Source organism: Canis aureus, chromosome 30 (assembly GCF_053574225.1).
Source record: "Canis aureus isolate CA01 chromosome 30, VMU_Caureus_v.1.0, whole genome shotgun sequence".
NCBI lineage: Eukaryota > Metazoa > Chordata > Mammalia > Carnivora > Canidae > Canis > Canis aureus.
Window position 1 is genome coordinate 24781872 of NC_135640.1, and position 9920 is coordinate 24791791.

The 9920-nt window shown below is 33.3% G+C and overlaps 1 long non-coding RNA gene across 16 annotated transcripts in view; it reads left to right on the forward strand.

Moving 5' to 3' along the window:
- Window positions 1–9610, forward strand: part of LOC144301786 (uncharacterized) — a 48777-nt gene extending 39167 nt beyond the window's left edge. For 3 of the 16 annotated variants that reach the window (XR_013368670.1, XR_013368669.1, XR_013368673.1), the window contains one exon: window positions 9389–9610. This is a non-coding gene — a long non-coding RNA (uncharacterized LOC144301786). Of the gene's footprint in view, window positions 1–197; window positions 321–359; window positions 447–1610; window positions 2574–3166; window positions 3303–3645; window positions 3726–4922; window positions 5040–9388 lie in introns of those variants that run through there. The other 13 variants (XR_013368659.1, XR_013368663.1, XR_013368661.1 and 10 more) reach the window with 11 other exon arrangements.
- The last annotated feature ends 310 nt before the right edge of the window (window positions 9611–9920 follow it).

Consider the following 9920-nt stretch of genomic DNA (forward strand, 5'->3'; position numbering starts at 1 on the left):
CTGATTGTGATTATAAATAATTTTAGATTTTTTAAAGGTGATGATGATACATGAAAAATTTATATAAAACACTTGTTGGTACCGGTACATAACAAGAGCATTTAAGTTATGCATATTTTGAATTATTCATTGACTATAGCAGAGTCATCATAATGTACTAAGAATATAAGAGTAATAGTTTATTTTATTTTTTAAAGAGTAATGGTTTAAAGTGATGCATGGAAAGTGCTGTTCAGAAAGAAAGATAACATATACAAAGGACATATGCCTAGAGATTATAAAGAACATGAAAGGGGAGCACCTGGGTGGCTCAGATGTTTAAGTTTCTGCCTTCAGCTGAGGTCATGATCTCCATCCAGGTCCTGGAATGGACCCCCACGTCGGGGGGCTCCCCCTGCCATTGGGGAGCCTGCTTTTCCTTCTCCCTCTGCCACATCCCCACTTTTGTGAGTATGCACATGCTCTCTCTCTGTAAAATAAATAAATAAAAATCTTTTAAAAATGGAGAGGAAATTAGAGGACAGGCCACAAAGGGACTAATGGTCATTTTTAAGGATGTGCACTTTTATTTTTTTAATTTTATTTTTTAAAAAGATTTTATTTAAATTCAATTAGCCAACACATAGTACATCATTAGTTTCAGATGTAGTTTTCAATAATTCATCAGTTGCATATAACATCCAGTGCTCATCACATCCTGTACCTTCCTTAATGCCTAATTCCCAGTTACTCCATCCACCCCCCAACCCCACCTCCCCTTCAGCAACCTTCACTGAGGGATGTGCGCTTTTAAATTGATTATTTGCAAACTCAAATACTTTCAAAGAATGGGCAAGAGCTATGACTGTGTGAAGAACCTAAGCAGAAGGTGATAGAAGTTATGGCATTTAGATGGGGCACCACTTAGATAATTTATATTCAAGGACTAGAGTTGCCAACTTCCACATCCCAATTCAAGGATCAATCATGAGGATAAACCCGTGGCTATCCACTTGATTTGTTAGGGGAAAAAAGAAAAAAATCCAAGGAATCATCCCCTCAGTTAAAAATAATGACTACCTATCAAAGTTTCTATTTAAAAAGTATCATTAATTTGTAGCAATAAAGAGTAATAGATCTCCCTACATCATTAATATTGAAGTCACCCCCATGAGGCTTACTGATACTTATCATTGCCAAATCCATATTAATTGTTAACTGAAATTGAAAAGGGTAACATTGACATGAGATTTCACTATATTTTATGCTTAATATCAAGATTTGTCAGTGAAAAAAAAGCTATTGTGTTACTTAGAACTTTTAGTCCTTAAAGATTCTATTATGATACATTATCATTTACATAAACATGACCATTTAAACAAGTAAACAAAATCAAAATGGAAGCATTATACTCCTTCTTCAGCTAAAATCAGGAAGACTTCAGTACAGTATACTTTACCTAAAATTCAAAAAATCATTGTACTCATATCAAATCATATCATATCATATCAAATAAAGTTGCCCTGTATTAGGAAGTGCTTCACATTTAAAGTATCTCTTTAAAAACTAATTGGCGATCATCTATAATGATAAACTTTTTCTAAACTAAAATGACACCTCCTGTGTTTTAGAATAACCCCAGGGGACAGCCACACTGAACATAATCAAGTGGAATATTTAGCAAGTCAGCAAATGCCATGTTCCTGGGTACCAGGAGAAAAACTTCACCTATAGAGATGTGTACTTTATGCATCTTAATGTGCAGAACTGGAAGCATGAAACCTAAGGATGGTCAACAAGAAGTATCAAACAAGCCTGAAAATCATGGAAAAACTAAGGCCTTCTGAGAAATGAGTATTTGGGGCAAGAGTAAATAAATAAACCCTTTACCAGTAGAAACCCAGTGCCCTGAGAAAAAGGATACTTCTGACAGCAAAAGCCCCAGAAAGAAATAGCTAGAGGAAGTCATAGAAAGTGAGTCACAGAAAGTGACTCGTAGGTTTAGATCAGTGAAAACCCCTTACTAATTCACACCTATTTCTTTCCCCTTTGGAATGATTAAGGGCAGAAGTAACCTAAGAAGCACGTTCTGAATAGCACACACTCTGATGTTGAGGGTCATGGGTTTCAAAGCTTTGAAGAAATAAAGATATGAGAAAATTTGCCTACTATTATTCTGGCCACTTTGAGCTCACATATTCCATTATTTCAAAGTGGAACTAAAACAAAACATAATTTTTTAAAGTGGCCATTTCCAATCTGAGAGAAAAAATTAAGGATATCAACTTATGGTTTATGATACCTCATAAAAGTTTAGGAGAAAGATAAATGGGTATACCTTTCAAGCAATTAGCAAGTAAACAGGAGAATGGTTTTCTATTACTGACAGATTATTGTTTTTAGTGTGACAGTTTAATTTTGTCTGGATGTACAATGGCTTAGTTTTATTAAGTTTGTTGAAATAGTTATTGAAACAACAGGTCTTATTGCTTTTATTTATATTAAAATCTATTTCACAAAGTGGACCATTAAAATGAAAAATATGTCCCCCCCCCTTTTTTTAAAGATGTGAATTGAATCTTAGACTCTGAGTTGTGTGATATTTCAATTTGAAAGCATATTCTACTGATATATCTTTATAATCAAGTTATTGCTAGCAGTTATTTTATTTTAAACTATTTTTCTTTAAATAATCTTCTGTTAGATGTGATAGCCTGAGCATTTCATGCGGAGAACAATGCTGTCTTTACCACAGTGTGAATGAATGTACAAAATTACGCATTTGTATGGTCATCTACACTGTGACAAATATATCATTGTGCCATGCCTGAAATGATCAGGGTATTGCATGAGATTGTAAAAATTGTTATAGGTGGTATTTGCTACAATAGCTGTGTTATTATAAAGAAAGTCATGGCGATTACAATGGTAGCATAATAAACTTTATTGAGCACTAATGTAAAATATAATTAATTTAAAGTACCCTGATGACTGTTGTTAATACATTTGGAAGTGGATATAACCTGAACAAAAACCCAAAAATTACAAATGCTTCCACCAGACATAATTTTTAGAGTTTGCGATAAAATGTGTCATTAAAAATATATGCTACATCTGCATGTTGAGCTGATAAACACCATCATCAACTGGTTGGTCACTATGGTATATGTTTACGGCTTCTATTCAGACAGATTAACAACTTGTGGAGATAATGATCACATGCTTTACTTGCATCTTTATGGTACTACAAGACCCCATTCTCTGAACAAGAAGCACAGCAAAAACACTGAAGGAAAATAATGTTGGTTTAATGCAAATTTCAGGTAAGACAGCCAGCCAGACACAGACATAATGGAATTTTTAAATAGTGAGCATGAATATGAGTTTCCCCTGGATCCTACAGTCTACTCAGGTGTAAGATCAAATATACTAGTGTAGGGTATTTTTTGTCTTTCCATGTAATTTCCATGATGTTCAGAATCAGCGTCAATAATGCCTGGGGCATCAGCAATGTCAACAACAGCATGACTGAAACAAAATGTGTGTGAGCAAGATGGCTGAGAAGAAAGGATTGGGGCTTGTAGGTGATGCAAGCATTTGGAATTAGCCTAACTTACAAATGCTTTAAACCACTGTGTGGCATAATTAAGGTCACTTTCTCAACAGTGTGGAAGATGAATGTGAAAGAGTCGAGGAAAGAAACTGAGCCATGGTGGACCAGCAGGGTTGGAGGAAAAGTGCCAAACGTGAGAACTATTTAAGAGACATGATGTAGTGACTTATCAAGTCTTTTTTTTTTTTTTTTTTTTTGACTTATCAAGTCTTGTAGAAGAAAACAAGAAACTATCAATTCCTGTCTGACAATTTGGTGGCTGATGTAGCCATCATCTTATGAGAGTGTTTAAGAGGAGAAGAATATTTCCTCTCTCATGTATTTTTATGAAACATTTTACCCTGAGTGTTCTCAAAGGCAATTTCATGTTCGTAATCTAAATCTTAGTAGAGATAAATGGGAGGTGCTATCGTGTATCACCTGGTACAACATCTCATCCTGTTATTGTTCTAATTACATGAGTGAACAGCTTAATGTACCATAAACTCCCAGCACATAGAGAGAAACATCACCAGTTTGCTATTCAAATAGGATTTTTAGAATGGTTTTACCTATGACTTTTAAATTAAAAACCTAATGTGCTTTCATCTTCAATTAAGTTCAATTGCCAAGTATAATTGACCATGGTAATGTAACTAGCAATTTGAGGACATTCAAACACACACATGCTGTACACATTTTTAAATGGGTTTAGCTTATTTCATAGAGCTTTAAGCCTAGAAATCACTTCATGAAAGAACCTAGTTCAATCCTTTTTATGACAAAAGGAGACAGAATTATGAAATGCAGAGAGATAATCAGGAAGTATATGGTACAACGAAGGGGAAAGACTAAGTCTAGCCCTTACATGTATCAAGGTCATGTGTAAGCATTGTCCATTGGACTTTGTCTCCAGAATTCACATTAACTAGCAACCCCCTTCTTCTCCCTCAATCCCCATCAATCAGTTAATATCTCCTACTCATTCTCTCATCTGGCTACCTGGCTAGGAGCCATTAGCAGCTGATCTGGAACATGTCACCATTGCATTGTTAAAATGAGAAGTTTTAGGCACAGAAGAGTAAATCTGATATATACACTTGGAAAATGCAGGTGAGAGAGAGAAAAAAAATCTTATTATTAATATAATTCCACAGAAGGAAATACTAAAAACTAAGGTGTGCTTAGGCGGTAGGTAAATGGCAGGTAAAAATATCACTAAATTTTACCACACCAAATTATTACCAGTTTTAGAATTTTTCAAAGAACTATTTGTTTTGTTCATTCTATTATACAATTTTTAAAAATGTTTAACTCTGTGATTTCATTTTTCTTATTTTCTTCTTTCTAGATTCTGTGGACATATTTTGGTGTTTTATCCTAACTTGTGGAATAGATGGTGTTTTCATTGATTTTTACATTTATTATTTTTAACCACTATTGATAAAGCTTTGATATTTCTCTTCTATTAGTTTAGTTTAGTTTTTTTTTTCCCTATTCTGAGTCTTTTTTTTTAGTGGTACATGTAGTCACTTCCAGTTAGTGTAATTTTAATACATGTAGATTTAAATCTGTCATCTTAATATGTGGTTTTTGTTTCTCTTGGGGCATATTTTTCTCTTTCATGTGCTTATTTTGTATTGCTTCCTGTTTTTCTACTTTTATTCCATCTATTCGTCTAGATCTTTCATGTAACATTTTGTTATTGTTTGATAATAACGGTCTTATTGGAGATGATGACACATAAAAATATCTCTGACTTATAAGAGTATTACATAAATGGCAACCTTGGACTATCTTCCCAGGTGGTGTGCTGACCTTTCATTTCCTCCTCCACAAGAATATCCTGCTACTTCTCTGTGTTTTAATTAAGTCTATATTTTAAATTCCACATGGCATTTCTATTGTTTTTCAGTCAATATTTATTTAAATATATCTTATTTACCTTCCATTTTTCTCCTGCTTAAAGAGTACATTCCAACATTTTCTTTCATGCAGTTACTAATTATCTGTCTCTGTTTTTCTGTCCCTTGCTCCTTCTGTCCCTCTGTCTCTCCCTCCCACATCCTCCTCTCCCTTTCCCCTGCTCATTTGGCTTTTAAATATATTTATTTTACCTTAATTACAAAAGAATATTATTACTGGCAGTAATTTTTTGGTTAGTTTTCTGGTGAATGGAATATTTATACCATTCTCATCTTGCTTCAATATTTTTCCAGTTTTAGAATGATCTGTTTTTCTGTTTCTGTCATTTTAAATAACACCTCTTTGCCTTTGATTTCTGCAGAAATAATAGTGATGGATTTACTTTTTTTTAACTATTTATTTATTTATTTATTTATTTATTTATTCATGGGAGACATGCACAGAGAGAGGCAGAGACATAGGCAGAGGGAGAAGCAGGCTCCCTGCAGGGGACCTGATGTTGGACTCAGTCCCAGGACCCTGGGATTACAACCTGAGCCAATGGCAGACGCTCAACCACTGAGCCACCCAGGGGTCCCTACCCAATCTTTTAAAACAAAAACATATGTATATTTTGGTTTAAGGCAAACAAAAAAAAATTAAAGTCAAAAGTTTAAACACATATATTTTAGGAGTAAATTTAAACTTTAAAGTTAAAACCATTTGATAGATACTTATAAAATATGTAGATTAAGAAATCACTGTAAGGGTGGCTAACTGGTGCAGTTGGTTTAGGCTCTGACTCTTGGTTTCTGCTAAGGTGTTTGAGTCCCATGTGGGGCTCTGTGCTCAGTGTGGAGTCTACATAATTTCTCTCTCCCTCTCCCTCTGCCCCTCCCCTCTACCCTCTCTCTGTGTCTCTAGAATAAATAAGTAAATCATAAAAGAAAAGAAAGAGAAAAAAGAAAGAGCAAAAGAAAGGAACAACTTTATAGGGACCTGAGTGGTTCAGTTTGTTAGGCATCCAACTCCCAATTTTGACTCAGGTCATGATCTCAGGGTTGTAAGATTGAGCCCTGCATCTGGGTTCTGCACTGGGTATGGAGCATGCTTGAAATTCACTCCCTCCCCCTCTACTCCCATCCCCTTAAGAAAGAAAAGAAAAGAATAAAAATGAAAAGAGAAGAAAAGAGAAATAAAACTTTTCAACAGAAGAAAATATGAGGAAGCAAATAATAATAATAATAATAATAATAATAATTAACAATAATAATTTTGGTATTATACAATAGACTTGAGGATAAAATGTAAATTTGATTTTTAAACTTGTGCTTTAAAATATAACAATCTAAAGAGAAATTGAGAGAGAGGAGACTACTATAAAAATATCCAAAATACATTATTCCAAATACAAGGAGAAATGATTTTACAGTAAGAGGAACATAAAACACAACAATAAAAGAAACCAAGTCCAATAACTGCTATACTGTGACTTTTCTCCCTACAGAGTAATTATTAAGATAGTTGTTTACATGCACACTGTGACATTATTTAAAGCTGAAAGTTGGGCAGCCAAGGTGGCTCAGCAATTTAACACTGTGTTAGCCCAGGGTGTGATCCTGGAGACCCGGGATTGAGTCCCACGTCAGGCTCCCTGCATGAAGCCTGCTTCTCCCTCTGCCTGTCTCTCTCTCTCTCTCTCTCTGTCTCTCATTAATAAATAAAATCTTTAAAAATAAATAAATAAATAAATAAATAAATAAATAAATCTGAAAGTTTAAAATCAGTGATAGAAAGGATTAAATCAAAGATCCAAAAAAAACAAAAAAACAAAACAAAAAAAAAAACAAAGATCCCTTATTATAGAATTCATTAGATTTCTTTACATATAATGCTTAATTGTAAAATAAATAACCCATGAAATTGGAGTAAAACAATTTCTATGCATCCATGAGAGTAAAAACCAACCAACAAACAAAAACTTCTGTGGCTTAAATCAGCTATAATTGCCATCTATGTTTATCAAATTAGTGGGAAAATTGTTCAACCAAATTTTTAAAAGTCCACATTTGCAGTCTACATTTAAAGGTCTACAATCATTCAACCAAAATTTTAAAAATTGACTGATTTATTGACTTTTTGAAGGTGTGTATGTATGTGTGTGTGCTTGCACATTAATTAGTTCTCTGGAGCAATGAGACCAAGAAGTCTATTAAGGGATTAATGCACATGAAAAATGAAATGTAGATAAAACATATTAGGGCAATGAAATTCTTCAGACTGCATTACAGATTTGATACCTGTAAGTATGGAAGCAGTTTAGACACACAATTTCCTGACTTTTAAATAGGGAGTTCCAGAGCAAAGACTGTTGGAGTCCTATGGTGAGAAGAAATGGCCAGACTCCAGTATCAGATCAAACACTGGCTTTATGAAAATTTTGTAGTACAAGTCTGCCTATGGTGAATTCTTCCAGCTTTTAGATATCTGAAAACATTTTAATTTACCTTCATTTCATTTTTAAAAATATTTTGCTTCATATAAAATTCTAAGGTGACATTTTTCAGTACTTTGAAGATGTTGTTCCACTGTCTTTTACCTTCCATTGTTTATGAGAGGAAAACATCTGTCATCCTTACCTTTATTTTCCTCTATATGCAATGTGTTTTTTACCTTGTTGCTTTATTTTTTTTTCTCTAAACCACCAGTTTTAAGCAATTTAATTATGAGTTTTGGTTAGGAGGCAAGAAATTCATGTTCTAATTTTTTTTCCATGAGAAAGTGGTTTGCAAATGGTCTTAAAACTAATGAGGTAAGTATATAATATTCTAAAATTTACTTTTGGGGAGGAAATGACCAAATTTTAGCTTAAGTGAAAAATGAAGAGGAAAGTAGTAGAATTTAACTCTCCCCTTAAAGTTACCAAAAGTTGAGCAAGAAAGAGTATTTCTTTTTTAATTTTGAAAATGGGAAGCTTCAAGTTAATGTCATATAGGTATATATATTTTCAGAGTTGGTACTTGAATGACTAGCATATGAGTGCCGCTTAAATTTTTTGCCTTAGATGCCTTAATCACTTCATCTTAGTCTTGACCTTGATTCATAAATCAAGACCAAATGCAAATGTAAAGATACCATATTCCCCAAGAAACAGGTGGAATGGCAGAATTAACTCAATAGTACACAATTTGTACAAGAAGTTACCTCTTCCACAATAATATCACAGAAGTCCACAGAATCTTCAATTCAATACTAGAGAAGAGAAGAGAAGAGAAGAGAAGAGAAGAGAAGAGAAGAGAAGGAAAACCTTCTCAGAATGGTTGAGTTTAACTAAAGATGCTTAAGATTATAGTTTCTTCCTCTAGATAGTATAGGGACTCAAAATAATCATTAAGTGGAGTTAAATAACAACAAAAAAATTCTAATTTATGCATATGTGAAGTTTGGTATTGAAAATATCATTTTGTAAATAATAGCATTCATCTTTTTAGTATAAATATTTTGAGAAAAAATGATATTGTCAACAAGAAAAAAAATGAGTAATCTAAAATATCATTTAGGGTTCTAAAATATTTATAAAAAATAGTGTCATATATTTCTGGAATTTAGTTACTTAATACGTTTCTTTTGGTATATAATAAAATTAAATTCAGTGGTTTAATATCTGTAATTCAACATAATCTGGTGGATTCATAAGCAACACTTTTATTTAAAGAGCCCATATTGTTGAAAAAATATATTAAGTGTAATAAGTACAATTTAATTTTTAACATTACTGAAATACACTCCTTTTTTTCTTTATTTAATAGTTTTGTATTATGCCAAGGGCAAGAAAGATTGTCTTTTGTATTAAATATTTTTTGTCATTATACTGGTTTGAAAATGACCCAAATAAATTCTTTTTTTTTAAAGATTTTATTTTTATTGGAGACAGAGAGAGAGAGAGAGGCAGAGACACAGGCAGAGGGAGAAGCAGGCTCTCTGCGGGGAGCCCGACGTGGGACCCGATCCCGAGTCTCCAGGATCACGCCCTGGGCGGAAGGCGACACCAAACCACTAAGCCACTGGGGCTACCTGACCTAAATATATTCTGAAACATATCTGAACTATTAAAGTTTGTGTCAAAAAAATAAAGTTTCATTTAATATTTGCTTAAGTCACTGTGTAATTTCTAGCTGATTTTTAATACATTTTCTAGAAAAATTATTCACTCATTGGAATATCGGTTCACAGTCTTCTAGGTTCTTAACTTGATACAATTAAGTGTCTTATCCATATGTAGATTAGTTTTATTACTGGAAGGTTAATTTATTAACTAAAACTAGAATTAATTCCTTTAAGAAAGAGAATATACTTCAAATTTTCAGTTAATGGTTGCTTTCCAACACCTGTTCACCATAAGCCCCCAACTCTTCAGTAGGGGTTGGTCAATATTAAGACTGTC